Below are 17,495 nucleotides of genomic sequence, written 5' to 3'. Positions count from 1 at the left end.
TAAACCACTGCGTGGGATTCCTGGATGGACTATTGTTTTGTTTTTCCTTTAATAAACGTGGGCTACCAGGCCGTTAACTATAAATGCCTGCCTGATGTGGACTGAAAATGCATCTAACCACTTGAGCTAAACACCCCAATGTCACAACAAGATCATAAACAGCAATGGCATTAAAAGAATCCACCATTCCGATTGACGTGTTACAATCAGATCTAGAATAAACAAGATAATGAACTCCTCTACAGTTTCCAAATAAAAAGATAAAAATATAAGAGTGTAGCATCTTATAATGACAATGGCAAGTGTGGAGACCCAGGAATTCTAAATTGGAGGTCTCACCAATATCTGAGACATTGTAGATTGTTTAAAATGGAAATACTGTACACTACATTTGCGCACCACAATCCAAAAACATATTTCATTTATAATATTCAGCGAAAACTCACCGATCAATGCTTTATTTTGTTGAAAAATCACTTTGAAAAACATCCTCTAGCATTTTTGGCCATGGCCAACTTAAAGTTGTTTGTAAAAGCTCAAGGTTTTTTACCTTCAGGCATTTTAAGGATGAGGGTAAAAAAACCTCATTTGTGTAGCAGCCCCCCTAATACTCTGGGGCATGTGGCAGGAGGGAGGAGCCAAGAGCTCTGGTGGGGGACTCGAGAAAAGGAGGATCTGGCTGCTCTGTGCAAAACCATTGCACAGAGCAGGTACGTATGACATGTTTGCTATTTGTTTTAAAAAATACTTGGTCTTTATTATCACTTTAACCTCCCTGGCGGTATGATTATTTCGAATTTTAGGTGCAAAAAGCAGTACAATTATTTTGCATGAAAATTTGGCGTTTTATATTGTAGTCCTGTAATTCTTAGCAATAACTCACTTAAATCTGTCCAAACCAGAGTCTAGCAGACATCCCGGGTATGATAAAGTTTGAAAAATGAAATCATAAATTATAATATAATAAATAATTATAAATAATTGTACCAAATAATAATATAACAATAATAAAAAGTATTTAATAATGTAATCAAATCAAAAACACTGAAATTTGTTCAGTTGCAGAATTGTCACTGTCATTACTTTTCAATATTTGATGACAGATCTCCCCACAAATCGCTATCGCTCAATTCTGCGAGTGATTACAATTTATTCTAGCTGGTCTAAAATCATTTTTGATGTAAAGTGACAGCTTTGGTTGCTATGGACAATCTCCAATTTCCAGGCATAAAGAACAGTTTTTATTATATAAAACTGCATGCAGGACACTGGGCAGACCACTAGGGACAAAGGGGATGTGAAATTATTACATACAGCAATGTAATCTGTAAGATTACATTATACTGTATGTATAGTGAGTGTTTCACTTTTTGAATTTGGCGCCGATCGCCGTCCCCGTGCGTCGCAACGCTCACAGGGAACGGAGATCGGCTCTGTGATAGATTGATCGAGACACGGCTCATTTGTACAGCAGGGGGACATTGCTGGATCCAAGGGAGAAGGTAAGTAAGCGTCCTCCTGGATCCAGCGATGCGGTCCTGAGTCTGGCTCGGGGTTACCGCTTTTGGTATAAAAATTCCACCCCGAGCCAAACTCGGGAATACCGTCAGGGGGGTTAAGTAAGGGCAGATGATTAATGTCGCTTTTACTTCCTGGAATCCATCTGCCCTTAGCACAAACATGCAGGCAGAGGATGTGCTTAGCTAAGAAAACCCCTCTTGGAAACTCCTGGGATACATGACATTGCTTTGCCTAGGCGTGGAAACCAGGAAGTAACTGAATAAATGTAAACAAACAAGTGAATATGATATACTTTCTTATCTATTTACTAATGACAACAACGTAAGGATTAAAAATAGTTAGTGCTGATTGAGAGAGCGATGTTTTGCATTAATGCTCCCCTTTCTGTTTGAGGTCGCCACCAGTGTTATTTAATGCTTCATTTAAAAAAAAATATACCGTATTTATCGGCGTATAACACGCACTTTTCTCCCCTTAAAAGCAGGGGAAAATTGCGGGTGCGTGTTATACACCGATCCCCCGCGGTTCTGAGCCTCTGGGTGGCTTTCAGCCGCCTTCGGCTCTTCTCGGCGGCTTTCGGACCACCTTCGGCCATTCTCGCGGCATTTCAGCCACCACACACAAATCCCTGTGCTGCCAGAGGAGAGGAGACATGTTGTTTGTTACTACTATGTAGGAACAGCGATATTTCTCCTCTCCTACTCAGTCCTATCCCGATACAGTTATAACACACTGAGGGAACACACATTTGACCCCTTGATTGCCCCATAGTGTTAAGCCCTTGCCTACCTGTGTCATTTACACAGTAATCGGTGCATTTTATAGCACTGATCACGGTATAAATGTCAATGGTCCCAAAAATGTGTCAAAAGTGTTCGATATATCTGTCGCAATAGTGCTAAAAATCGCAGATCACCATTACTAGTAAAAAAAATAAAAATAATAAAAATGCCATAAAAAGTCCATAAATCTTTCCCATAGTTTGTGAACGTTATAACTTTTGTGCAAACCAATCAATTTACACTTAATGTGATTTCTTTCTTACCAAAAATATGTAGAAGAATATATATCGGCCTAAACTAATGAAGAACATAATATAATAAATAAAATATAGTTTTTCTTTCAAAATTGTCGCTATTTTTTTGTGTATAGCGCAAAACATAAAAACCGCAGAGGTGATCAAATAGCACCAAAAGAAAGCGCTATTTGTGGGGAAAAAAGTACGCAAATTTAGTTTGCGTACAGCATTGCATGATTGCGCAATTACCAGTTAAAGCGATGCAGTGTCAAATTGTAAAAAGTGCTCTGGTCAGGAAGGAGGTTAAACCTTCCGGGGCTGAAGTAGTTAAGAAAACTAAGATCATGGCAACTGGTCCCATCACTCCTTGAAAAATAAAATTAGAAGAAATGAAAACAGTGACAGATTTTATCTTCCTAGGCTCCAAGATCACGGCAGACTGTACCCATGAAATTAAGAGATGCTTGCTTTTTGGTAGGAAAGCAATGGCAAACCTAGACAATGTTGTAAAAAGCAGAGACATCACCCTCCAGACAAAGTGCCCTATAGTTAAAGGTATGGTATTCCCAGTAGTAACCTATGGATGTGAAAGTTGAACCATAAGGAAGGCAGAACGCAGAAGAATTGATGCTTTTGAACTATGGTATTGGAGAAGACTTTTTAAAGTCCCTTGGATGGCAAGAAGATCAAACCAGTGAATCCTGAAGGAAATCAACTCTGATTATTCACTGGAGGGACAGATCCTGAAGCTGAAATTTGCATACTTTGGCCACCTAATGCGAAGAGAGGACTCATTGGAAAAGATAACAACAAAGTCTGGGGAATGCCCAGGAAAAAAACAAAGCCTACTTACCACCAGCTTGCAGTCAATCAAATTGACCTGTCTAACAGTATGCTTTAAAAACAAAGGTTTAGTCCGCACGCATTTGCAAACACATGCGTGAGCCACAGAGCCACGTCACGGGACCCTGGTATCTGTGGTCCGAACACTAAAATATGAGTGTCCCACAGTGGAGGCACATGCATTCTGATGGATAGATGAGAGCAGGTGGACTGAAGGGGAGCCCACCCCTCCTTAAAGGTACAGGAGCACACCAAACACCCAGCAATAGCACAATGGCTGCAAAGGTTGAATAGATAGCATCATTGAAACAATGAACATGAAGTTAAGCAAGCTCCAGGAGGCATTGGAGGACAGAAAAGCCTGGCGGACTATGGTCCATGAGGTCATGAAGAGTCGGACTGAACAACCATCTTTATTAATAACTATGTATTCCTGGGTATATGTGCACATTTCCACCAGTACTCCCACTGGGCCCTTTGCTGATAATCTGTTTATACATTGGATGCATGTACTTTTTTAAATCTTCCAGATAAAGCTGGTATTATTTCTTTACTGGTGTGTAGAGATGAGCGAACGGTGTGGCCCAAGCATAAGTTCGGGCCGAACTTTCATTGTTTGGATGGTTCAGATAGTTTCACTGTAATGTAGTGAGACCGTGTCATTCATACTTACATTAGTGTAGAGTAGGGACAGCGCATATAGTTTCAGTGTAGTGAGACCATGTCAGTAATCTTGACATTAGTGTATAGCTAGAGTAGGAACAGTTCAGATAGTGTCAGTGTAGTGACGGTTGAACACTGTCTATCTGATTGCGTTACTGTCAGTTTAATGCCATTTACTTCTGTGTGCGTTACTGCCAGTTTAAAGCCATATCATTTTGTATGCGTTACTGCCAGTCCTGTGTGTGCTACTGCCATATAGTTCTGTGTGAGCTACTGCCAGCTTAACGACATATAGTTCTGTGTGCGTTACTGCCAGTTTAACACCATATAGTTTTGTGTGTGTTTTTCACAAACTTTTTTTTTATTGATACATGTCCCCCAGGGCAGGAACCGGACCATTGTATGCCCAATTACTTGCATATAAGCCTTCAAAGTGGGCACTTTTGATTTTTGATGTTCAGGTCCCATTGACTTTAATGAGGTTTGTTATTTGGGTTCGAACTTTCACAGTGTTTGAAAGTTCTAGTGCAAACCGAACAGGGGTCCATTCAGCCCATCCCCACTGTACATCTAAATACTAATGGTTAAAGTGATTGTATATATTTTATTTTGTATTAAAATAAACATGTCATACTTACCTGCTCTTTGCAATGTTTTTGCATGTAGATGCATGGGTGAATCTGCTTTGAATATTAAAAATGAATTAAATAAGTGCGCATGCGCGAGGCGCCGAGATCGGACATGATCTGATCGGGCTCCGCTAGCCTCCGGCCAGAAACAAGCTAGAAGAAGCAGGGGGAGCCGATCGGAGCGACACCTGACCAGCAGGCAGTGTACCGGGAGCGGAGGATGCCGCGGAGGGCGGCGGGGAGCGGATCGAACCACAAGCAGCATCTCCAGCAGTCCCGTACGTCCCGCTCCATGCAGGCCTCACAGCGAGCCAAGATGGCGCCCGGGAGGGGAGACACGCAGCGTGGCAGCCCAGGACCTATCCAGCTACACACAGCCCCTCTAGACGAGCGACAACAGGGGGTAGAGGACACAGACCTTGGCGGTTTACTTGCCCAGAGATCCCACTCCCCACCTCAGCATACAGAGACTGGTGATCGTTCGCAGGAGTACAATTCCCCACAAGTTGTTCAGGGGAAGGAGAGGGGAGACATGGTAAGCAGAGGGGAACTGTACCAGCAGAAATCATTATCTTACTCTAGCATTGTCACCCAAGCTGAGGTACATAGAGACCCCTTTTCATCCCAGTCTCAAGATGAGCTCTTTTCTCCACAAAGACAACTATCCCCTGGGTCGGGCTCCCCTGAGTGTGTTATGTTTGCTGACTCTCCAGCCTCCTCCACAGATAGGCAGATGGCTGAGCTGGCTGAAGTGGCGTTGAGTCAAAATAGCAGCGGACCTGGCCAGAACCCCATCCCAGCGGCTACTTATTCAGGGGACACGGTCCTCCTGGCTAGATTTTCTGCTCTACTACAACAAGAACTGTCCAAAGCATGTACTATAATCACCACGGGAATGAGGAACGACTTTCAAAATATAGGAGAGAGGTTGGACACCATTGAGTCAAAAATGGACGGTACTGTGAAAAGAGTGAACCAAAACTCTAGAATGATCACATCTCTCCAGGACCAGCTGGATCAGGCAAACGCAAAGATAGAAGACCTGGAGAATAGGTCTCGCAGGTACAATTTTAGGGTACGCGGACTCCCTGAAACCGAGGTGAACTTGGAGGATTCTATACACGCTCTGATGAAACAATTGTTACCAGACATCTCCCCCCATCAACTTGAATTGGATAGGGTTCACCGGGCCTTGACGGCCCCCAGACCAGATGGACTTCCGCGAGACGTGATAGTCAAACCCCACTATTACCGGATTAAAGAGAAAATTATGATGGAGGCGAGACAAAGGGGTGACATATCTCTAGCGGGGCACCCGATCCAGATTTTTGCGGACCTAGCCCAGTCGACAATCCAAAAGAGGAGATCGCTGAAACCGCTTCTGAATCATCTGATTGATCACCGTATAAAGTATCGATGGTCATTCCCATTCCGATTGACATTTGCCTACAAGAACAAATCCCACTTCTTCTCAGATTTCCACTCTGGTGAGCTGTTACTCCAGAATCTGGGTCTGCTTCCTTTGGAGCCCGTGGCTCCCAACGCCTCCATGGAAGCGAGTCGACCGGTATCCCCCTTGTGGTCCCAACAGGGCAGATCCAGAGCTAGGAAGACTCCATCGGTTACTTGACTGGACTGAACTTGATAAACCCCATACTCTTCTTTAGTCCCAAGAGGGATTTCTTTGCAAGAAAGAACTTGGTTTGCTTTGAGGCCTTGGAGGTCCGGGCCCCTCCCCCCTCCCCCCCCCTTTTTTTTTTTCTTTGTGGTTAATTAGCCTACTACTGGAGCCCGGGGGGAGGGCTTGCCCGTAAGGGCTAGTTTGAGTTTATACCTCTTAGAGGTTTTGCCATTTAATTGCTGCCTACTATTATTTTCAGATGCCTTGACCCTGGTGTTGTCCTGGTTGGACCCTTTCCATAGTTAATGTAGATACAGGGCCGGAGGAGGGCGCACGCCACTTGTGGTGAACTTGTCTTTACACTGTTGGTGGAGACAACTTCACAACGAACAAGGGGGACTTAGCGCCCCAGTCGGTGTACTGCTCGGCAGTGCACGGGTTATCTTAGGTTACCATTTTGATACCTTGTCGTCCTAGAGGCGACAATGAATATGCAGTTCTATTTTGGTTGTTATACCTTTAACTTACACTGTTCCTTTTTTTCTCTCTCCTTTCATACTTCTCTTACATTGGATGCGCTCCGGCTCCGGCTGGGAATATGTATGAATACTTTCGACGGAGGTCGAGATGAATTCTTTCAGTTGATGCACAGTGAGTACAACCTGCCAAATTACCATGACAAATGATCCCCAATTGACCTACTCGGTGGGGACACATAATGTACAAGGCTTGAATTCCCCAACTAAAAGAGCAAAGGCGTTCCATCAATATCATAAATTGGGGGTGGATATCTTAATGTTGCAGGAGACGCACTTTTCACGGACCTCAGCCCCCAGGTATCTGAATGCCAGATACCCCACAGTTTACCTATCTAGTGGACCTGACAAGAAAAGGGGAGTGGCCATATGTTTTGCAAAACGAGTCCCTTTTACCCCCACTAATGTTGTGAAAGATAGGGAAGGTAGATACATCATGGTGGTTGGGAAGATTGATGACAGAGCTGTCACCTTCCTCTCTTATTATGCCCCTAATGTGGGTCAACTTCCCTTCTTTCGCGAAATGTTGAGGACGGTAATGACCCATGTGGAGGGACATGTGGTGTTTGGGGGCGATAGTAATACCTCACTAGATCGGATATTGGATAGATCTAATCTGGAGAAACCCATCCTGAAACACGCCCCAAAACAAAGTTGCGAATTAGCACGCTTATTGCATAGCTAAGACCTTATTGACCTATGGAGGAACATCCACCCCTCTATTAGGGAATATACCTTTTATTCTTCGGTGCACAAAACTTACTCCCGTATCGACCACTTGTTTACTCTGTCCCCTCTATTACCGCAGGTATTGGGGTCAAAAATTATCCCTGTAGCATGGTCTGACCATTCTATGGTTCAAGCAACTTTTACAGGTTTATGGGCCAAGCCACGTTCATCGTCATGGAGATTAAATGAGTCCCTTTTGAATGATCCACTCCTTGTCGTTGAAATAGAAAACACATTGCGTCAATACTTTCAAGACAATCCCTATTCGGACACCTCCCCATCCATGGTGTGGGCGGCCCACAAGGCCACGATTAGGGGGACTTTGATACAGTTGTCGGCTAGAAGCAAAAGGGAACGGGATAAGGTGATACAGCAGCAGGAGAGGGAGTTACTAGACTTGACCCGGGCACAAAAACTAAAACCACAAACCGACCTTAGAACACAGATAGACACGGCGCGATTGGCTCTGAATATGAGCCTCACGACTAAAGCGGAAAAGTACGTCCGCTGGAATAGGCACCGGTTTTACTCCCTTGGGGATAAACCTAACACTCTACTAGCTAGGAAACTTAATCCTAGACCTTTTAACCCAGCACCTCCTAAACTGAGATTGCGGAATGGCCAAACTTCCCAAAACCCGCAGCTTATAATGGAAGAATTTCATGCATTCTATTCTAAGCTGTACGAATCTCCCAAGGACTTTGAGGCGCAGGAAGCGGGAACATTCTTGCGGGATTTACAACTCCCCACATTGTCTAAAGAACATGCAGAACTGTTGGAGGCAGAGTTTACTGAGGGAGAAATTGCGGCGGCCATCAAATCCATGAACCCGTCAAAATCTCCAGGCCCTGATGGCCTCTCGGGCCACTATTACCGCAAGTTTAGAGAGATTCTGACCCCACATCTCTGTTCTTTTTACAATGACCTGCGAAGGGGATCCCCTCTACCTCCACATGAGAACCGGGCTTATATACATGTTATACCGAAACCGAACAAAGACCATGGTGACTGCGCGAACTATCGTCCCATATCTTTGATCAATGTAGATCTCAAATTGCTGACGAAGATAATGGCCACACGGCTGAATGGATTTTTGGCGGAGTACATTCATCCGGACCAGTCGGGGTTTGTCCCCACTAGACAGGCCCCAGACCAGACTAGACGTATCATTGATATTATCACCGCTTTGAACTCGGGATGGGACGGGGGGGGACGGAGGGGTGCATTACTGGTCTCCCTCGACCTGCATAAGGCGTTCGATTCTTTGTCATGGGATTACTTATTCTTTATTTTGAGCAAATACGGTTTTGGACCCAGCTTCTTGACGACACTTAAAATGATTTATGAAGGCCCCACGGCATCACTAGTAATTAAAGGCCATCACTCACCAAACATTTGTATTCACAGAGGGACCCGCCAGGGGTGTCCTCTGTCTCCCCTTTTATTTATCCTGGCCCTAGAGCCACTGGCCATCAAGATCCGTGAACATCCGGACATATTGGGAGTCACGAGTGGGGGTCGGGAACACAAATGCGCAATGTTTGCGGATGATATACTATTGCTCCTCTCCTCTCCAGTTACTTCCCTGCCCAATCTCCATGCGGTATTACAGCAGTTCACATCATTTACAGGTTTACGGGTGAATCACTCTAAATCCCAAGCTCTTGACGTGTCCTTACAACCCCATATAGCCCGAGCAGTACGGAGCTCCTTCCCCTTTCAATGGCAAGATAAGTCCTTGCCCTATTTGGGTATTGTGCTGACCCCATCTCTGACCACGCTCTACAAACATAATTTCCCTCCACTGTTCAACAAAATAACTGCAGATCTTAAACGTTGGTCGAATAGCCCCCCGTCATGGTTTGGCAGGTTGTACTCCGTTAAGATGACAGTTCTTCCAAAGGTGCTTTACCTATTCAGGACTCTCCCGATTTCTATTGATAGGCGGGAGCTCCAGAAATTTCAAGCTAGATTATTAGATTATGTATGGGGACATGGTAGACCTAGGGTGAACAGACAAACAATGTACACACCCAAAGCGAGGGGCGGCCTGGGCATGCCGGATCTGTTTAAATACCATCAGGCAGCAGTGTTATCACAATTAATTCGGTTCCATACACGCCATGACAAACCACTCTGGATGATGTTGGAATCCTCCCAATTCCCTAGAAGAGAGATTAGTCATTTAATCTGGATGAAAGCAAAAGATAGACCCAAGGTGATGAGTCCGACCCTGTCCTACTCTCTAAATTTGTGGGATAGATTGTCGACCACCCACGCCTTCAGATCTAGGCATGCTCCGTTAGCCCCTCTGCTTAATAATCCTCTGTTCGCCCCGGGTTTACGGCCTCAAGATTTTTTATGGTGGACTAATAAAGGTTTGCTGCGTATAGCTGATCTATGCGACCATAAAGGGGCCTTGTCACGAGTATCCTTACAGGATAGATATCAGCTCCCGAGGTCGGAGTTCTTTCGCTTTACTCAGATAGCGCACTTTCTGGCAACATTAAGTCGCACTTCTGATCTCACTACATATACCCCAATGGAAACCGTTTGCAGGACGTACGACAACCACAAGAGTCATATTTCCATGATATATAATATCTTATTCCCGACCTCTCAGAAGTTGCCTTATATGGAGAGATGGGAAAGAGATATGCAGTGCACCTTGCGAATGGAGGAATGGAATAAGGTAGTACAAAATGCATCTAGAGCTCTTATTAATACTTCTTTGATTGAAGCAAACTATAAGGTGTTATTGAGGTGGTATATGGTTCCAGCTCGAGTGGCTGCTTTTGCTCCGGGGGCGTCCCCGCGGTGCTTTAGAGGTTGCACTGCGGAGGGGACCATGTATCACATATGGTGGTCATGCCCCAAGGTGCGAAGGTTCTGGATACGCACGTACAATTTTATTTATTCTTTGACCCGAGTGAACCTTCGGAAGTCACCGTTGCATGCGCTGCTGGGGCGCCCCGTGGAAGGGGCATCGAGGCCAATGAGCACGCTTATAGCTTTCATATTTGTGGCGGCAAGGGTTTCTATAGCTAAATCGTGGAGGTCACCAGCAATACCCTTTTATTTGCTCAAATCAAAACTGTCTTGGATTATGGTGAATGAACGCCTATCGGCAATACTAACTGATAGACTGGCTTGGTTCAACAGAGTGTGGGGTCCGTGGATCAGGGATTTGGTTACAGTCTAATGGGTTTACCTAGCCCGCTAGGGTTGGGGGCCCTCCTGGAGCTGGGGTGCATCCTCTCTTCTATCTCTTCTATCCTTCTTCTTCTCTTTCCTCTCTTTACTCCTTTTTCACTTATCTCAGTCTATGATAGCGATCTTATTTCATCTTTCCCTCTCTACTGAGGGAGCTCTTTATTTTGGGCCGCATATGTGCCATTGAGTACGGTACGGTTATTAGGATATACTGATTAGAGTACCGGAATGGGAATTGAGGGCTGGGGGGCGGGGCTCTAGTACTTGCCATGCCGCTCTCATATAGAGCAAGATAAATACATGATGTTGGTATGTGTTGATTTAATTATTCTTTGGGCTATCTTTTAAGCCATGCATATGCGGACCGACTCCCTTTTTTTTTGTCATCTTATGGGTACTGTTATGCAATTGGAGTTATATTGTTATTAGACTTCTGTTTCTCTGTGTCTTAACGATGTCAATTACTGAGATTGTAATTTCTAAGTTGAAAACTTGAATAAAAATATTGAAAGAAAAAATGAATTAAATAGAGTTTTCGATATGCGGTGCTCAGATACAGTTTAGTTCCACTTTAAGGATTTGAAACCATGTGCAGGACCTTTCATATTTGTTATACTTACCTGATAGTAAAGTTTAAACAACTTAATTACTCACACCTAGCTACCATGAGCTAAATTCCCTAACCTAACCTTAGTATATTTACAAAATAATAGAAGAAAAATCTAAATCAAATTAATATTTTGGGTGACCACACTTTAGCTTCAAAGCAGAATCGGTTCTTCTAAGTACACTAAGTACACAGTTTTTAAAGGAACTAGGCAGGTAGGTTGTTCCAAACATCTTGGAGAACTAACCACCATCACCAAACCACCAAAAAAGTGTAAACGTGAAAAAAGACAGTACAAGAGTTTTTGAAAAGTTCTCTATTAAAACAAAACAAAACATTTTGTAGATCTTTTGTCAATCACGATGCCTGCTGCCCCGCCGGATCCGAAAAAAGAAAAAAATTAGCTCAGCTCGCGAAGAACGCTCTTGCGGTCTGCCTGCTCCGCCGTGTGATATTTCTCAAATAGCTAGGGTGACGTAATTGGCCAGTGTGTGCTGGGCCACCGAGGTCACAAACTCTTGTGCTGTCTTTATTCACATTACAGATTTTTGGTGAATGGGTAGGGGTTCTATGTACCCCATACTCATTCACATGGGGGAAGCAACTGTTAAAGGAGGCTTTCAGATTTCGAAAAAGCCCCCCTGCCCGTAGACCCCCCCCCCCCCCACAACCACAGCCCAGGGTTGTGGGGAAGAGGCCCTTGTCACCCTCAACATGAGGACAAGGAGCTTTAGAGTGAGGGGGCAGAGCCCCTCATCCCAAAGCACCCCCCCCCATGTTGAGGGCATGTGGTCAGATATGGTTCAGGAAGGGGGATGCTTGCTCGTCCCCTCTTTCCTGACCTGTCGGGCTGCATGCTCGGATAAGCGTCTGGTATAGATTGGGGGGACCCACGCAATTTTATTTTAATTTGGAGTGGGGGTCCCCTCCAAATCCCTACTAGACCCGAAGAGCTTGGTAGTGATTTGGGGGTGACCCCCCCCGCCATTTATTTTACTTATTTTACTTTTGTCGGCAATCCCTGCTGAGAACTGATGACTACCCGGCCCACTCCTTAGCAACCAGCAATATACAGTGTTTTTAAAGGGGGGGAAAAAAACACAAAACGCATCAAAAACACAACACTTTTTTGGTGTGACCTTTAAAGTCTCTTACATGCAAAACGCAACCTGCTGCAGGAAAAATGATAAATAGACTGTAGTGCATTTCTGCAAACTGCAAAACGCAATAAAAAATGCATAGGTGTGAACGTAGCGTAAGTGCGTTTTTTGCACGTTTTTACACTCGTTTTTGATGCTGTTTCATGTATTTTTTTTTTTCATGCCCTTTTCATTCACTCGTGTTAAAGTCTATGGGACCAAAAACACACTATTCCTCACTGAAAGAAGACCTCACCTTTTCAAAAGTCATTAACTGCTTCAGCCCCGGAAGATTTTACCACTTTCCTGACCAGAACACTTTTAGCGATTCGGCACTGCGACGCCTTATCGGACAATTGTGCGATAGTGCGATGTTGCACCCAAACAAAATTGATGTCCTTTTTCTCCACAAATAGAGCTTTCTTTTAGCCGTAAAAATATATTTAAAAAAATGTTTGTCCTTTGTTTAGGCCGATATGCATTCTTCTACATATTTTTGGTAAAAAAAAAAATTGCAATAAGCATATATTGATTTGTTTGCACAAAAATGATACCGTCTGCAAAATAAGGGATAGTTTTATGGCATTTTTATTTTTTTATAAGTAATCATGGCGATCTGTGATTTTTATCAGGACTGCGACATTATGGCGGATATATCGGACATTTTTGATACTATTTTGGGACCATTGTCATTTATACAGAGATCAGTGCTACAAAAATGCACTGACTACTGTGTAAATGACACTGGCAAGGAAGGGGTTAACCACTAGGAGGCGATGCAGGAGTTACGTGTGTCCTAGGGAGTGATTCTAACTGTGGGGGGGTGGGCTTCAACTCACATGACGGCGATCACTGCTCCCAATGACAGGGAGCAGTGATCTCTGTCATGACACAAAGTAGAATGGGGAAATGCCTTGTTTACATAGGCACTTCCCCGTTCTGCGGCTCTGTGACACGATCGCCGGGAGACTGGGGGACATCGAGTCCACCAGTCCCACAGGCACGGTCACACTGTACTCAGTGGGAGTGCACCCGCTAGCCACGCCAATTAAAAGGGACGTACAGGTATGCCCACATGCCCTCTGCGTATATCGGCGTGCAGCGGTTGGCAAGTGGTTAAAGTGAGTGAGCATCAAAGAAAAAATAATGTGATTTCCATTGTCATGCATTGCACCACAGTGAATAGAGCTTAAAGCAGGGTTCCCACTTAAAAAAAAATTTTAAATTCAGCAGCTACAAATACTGCAGCTGCTGACTTTTAATGATCAGACACTTACCTGTCCCAGGGTCCAGCAATGCGGGGGCTCGAAGCCCTGTTCATCCCTCCTCCGCTCAGTGGCGCCGGCATAACTGTGGGCGCCCGGCTGTGGCTTCACAGCCGTGGGACCCACTGCGCATGCGTGAGCCACGCCGCTCGAAGTTACCAACCCCTGCAATTGCCGTTACTAGCCACGTGACTGGTCCCAGATGATTGACAAGAGGGAGGGTGCAGAGGCGATCTCCCTTCCTGCACCGAGGGAAGTGACGTCAGGAGCCCAGGCACCAAAGGGAGCAGACTACGAGGTACCCCCCTAGCAACAGGCATTTAGATGTTTTTTAAGCACATTAATACATTTGGGGGGGGGGGGGGGTGGAACTCCACTTTAATGTTTACAAATCCGCCTTCAGAAAACAAACCTGTTTTATTGCTATGGGCTTTTGCGTCTTCACTTAACATGCTACTAAGCAGAAACACTTTTAGATGTATGTGATGAACCTCCTGGGTTTATCCTAGAATCATTATTAGACAAGTCTAAACATTGCTCCATTTCGTGGTCCTTCTAAGGGCCAGGGCAGGGAGAGTCTATCTTTTCCCACGAAGATTATGTTTAAGTTGCCTTTTTCCACCCAATAGAAAATTGGGCCAAATCTGAAAAAAATCGCTCCTGTAGCTTCCGGAGATGCTTTGTCCTGCCATGTCTAAGTGCATTAATCCCTCGCCCTGCTATCTGCAGACCTAAATACCTTATTGACTGAAGCACCAGCTTTCCCCATCTGTCTAGCGTGCAGAGGTCACATGAAGGTTACCATGGTAACCCGGTTTTAGCAGCATACAGCCGAGAACAGAATGCGTTGTTTGAATAAGGGGCGGTGACGCAGCGTCTTATGAATGCATGCATGGAAGAAATGCCAACTCATCAGAGACTCATTCACAGGTTCACACCTTGGTTCAGAGAGAGGTCACTGAATATTTTCATATTTAGACATGCGCTTGGATGATCTGTTATATTTATGTATCTCCCTATCAGAATATGCTGAGACAGATCATATTTTTAGATACACAGAGCGTTCATCATCTCACACCATTTCCCTGACTGGATGGAAAGGTCAAATATCATGATCAAAAACTAGTGTAGGCTGTAAATATAAAGTAATTAATAAATAAACAGATTTATTCATTAAAATGCAATATTGTCTTTGTGCTTTAGATATACACTATATTGTCAAAAGTATTGTGACACCTGCCTTTTCACGAACATGTACTTTAATTGCATCCCGGTTCTAGTCCGTAAGGTTCACCATTGAGTTGGCCCTCCCTTTGCAGCTATAACAGCTTCATCTCTTCTGGGAAGGCTGTCCACAAGGTTTTGAAGTGTGTTTATGGGAATGTTTGACCATTCTTCCAGAAGCGCATTTGTGAGGTCACAGTGATGATCAAATACCAACAAAAGAAAGCTCTCTTAAACAGAACTTTAGGAGAGAGGGTTGGGGCCGGGACACCTTTAAGTAGATGCAATGTTAATTGGCAGACTCCGAGACTTCTTTAGGCAGACAGCCATGCAGGGAAAGGCATCTAGCCAGACACCACATCTACATGAGTAGGAACGCTGTCTCCTGTGGCAACAGTCTTGTAATAGTTTCCAACAAAGGTTGCATCAAACCCTTTCACTTCTTCTACAATCTCCTATTGTAGAACTTCACTCCCCCGACCTCTCAATCTTTCACTAGACTGCTGACCCACTACCACTGGATCTCCTGAGCTCCAATCTTCACTCAGTATCTTCCCTATGCGTCATCCCCGCTTCCCTGCTGGGTCCCTGGCTTGGCACTCACATATACTCTTCAAGCTTCACCCTTGCTGACACATTAGGTCCCTGACTTGGCACTCCACAAGCCTCACCTCTGCTGTCCCGCTGGGTCCCTTACTTGGCACATGCTGATGCTTTCCCACTTCTTCAATGTCCCCAGTTGGCGAGAAGTCTGCTCTGGTACTGGCCTCAGCTTACTCACAGTGGTCCCTGGTAACAAGATGGATGGTCTCTTAGTGGGACAGCTTCCAATCTACCTCCGACCACGACGGGTTCCCCCCGGCCGGGGGAACCGTTACTTCTGGTTGGACTACAAGACCGCAATCCCAACCCTGCAATACTTTTAGAGCTCTCAGATAGCCTAGCAGCCAGGTGTCCCTGGGATAGGCTTTAGGCTTCTGGCTTAGCAGCCCAGGGCAATACAACACATGGTCACCCAGACAGCTGTCCAGGTGGCACAGATCCCCAATCACCTGACTCCACCCAAATAAATAGGTTCTCCCAGCAGGCCAAGGGACCCAAGAAAATCCCTGCCTACCCATCCTTGGCTGAGACACCCCATTCATTCCTAATCTGTCCTTGTAATGCCCTTGTACTATCTAATGTCACAAGATACCTGGCCATCTAGTGACAGAAAATAGAAGTGCAGCAATTCCAGAATTATGGTGAAATCAATTGACTTCCTAACAACTGGACAAGGCAACTATCACTTGGCAAATAAATGTAATAGCAACCCTGCCTAAACATCAGGGTACTACATTACTTGCCTTAGTTCCAAAAGTCGGATGCCCACAGGGTTCCACACCAGCACCAGAATCTTCTCCTCTGCTTTTTTCAGGTGATGGTGGTCTTCAGCCATCTCGACTGGCTGGTGTGGGATGATATTGCTTCTGTACATGCGCAGGAGTGCAGCCATCCTGGCACACTGGCAGTATGCCAGAGTATAAGCTACGCTGCATATGCGTAGTTTTATTTACATTCAACAGGTAACTTGTGAACAGGCAGGTAAGTGTATTTAATTGCAGAAGAGGCATTTCCTGCAATAAAGAAGCTGCCCGTTTACAATTTTTTAATTTTCAACTTGAATTCCACATTAAACTGCCCCAATGTTTTTAAACCCTGCAAGATAAAGGCATAATGTGCTAGCATGCTAGCACATGCTAAAATATCTTAGAATGAAGCCCACCAGTGGCACACTGTCAGCGTTGAGAGGGCTTCTATCTTCAACTGGTTTTCTTTCCGGGTCCGGAGTCACAGACCATGGCATGGGGTGTTTTTAAAGGACAACATGGGCATGACCAGGGCCGTCTTTAAGGCAGGGCAAAAGGGACAGCTGCCCTGGGCCCTGTCATTGTTGTGGGGCCCAAAACAGCTGCCTCATACTTGCCAACTAAGCAGGTTTAAATTCCCTTGTCCCTTGAAGTTTTATTCCTGTGCTGTGTCCTAATATCAGTGTGAAGTGCTGCTACTAATGCTGCCCAGCTCTGCCCTATTGTTGTGTGCAAGTGACTCACCTGCAGACCCTGTGTTTACATATAAATAACCAGCATTCATATGTAAATAGCGGTGACAATACTAAGTAAATAGCTGCGGCTGGCGGCAGTGATATGTAAATAAAGGTGGCATTCCTATGTATATCATGCTCCCCTGCTGTGAGGAGGTGATGTGCTGTAACCTCTAGCAACTAATCAGTGAGCCGCAACGTGTGCTGTAACCTCTAGCAACCAGTCAGTAAGCTGTAATGGTATGCTGTAATATCTCCTAAACAGTGCAAATGTATTTTCTTACTGAAAATTTTGAAATAATAAAGAATACATATTAAAAATAAAATTGGAGTGAAAAGGGTTCACAGTCTTTGCCAAGACTTACCCTTTGCCAACACATAAACATGCATATTGTATGCATTTT

The sequence above is a fragment of the Lithobates pipiens genome, unplaced genomic scaffold (genome assembly GCF_037356315.1).
Source record: "Lithobates pipiens isolate NorthernLeopardFrog02 unplaced genomic scaffold, aLitPip1_a1.2 Scaffold_13, whole genome shotgun sequence".
Taxonomy (NCBI): domain Eukaryota; kingdom Metazoa; phylum Chordata; class Amphibia; order Anura; family Ranidae; genus Lithobates; species Lithobates pipiens.
The sequence above is the reverse complement of the archived record's forward strand: the minus strand, read 5'-3'. Positions refer to the sequence as shown.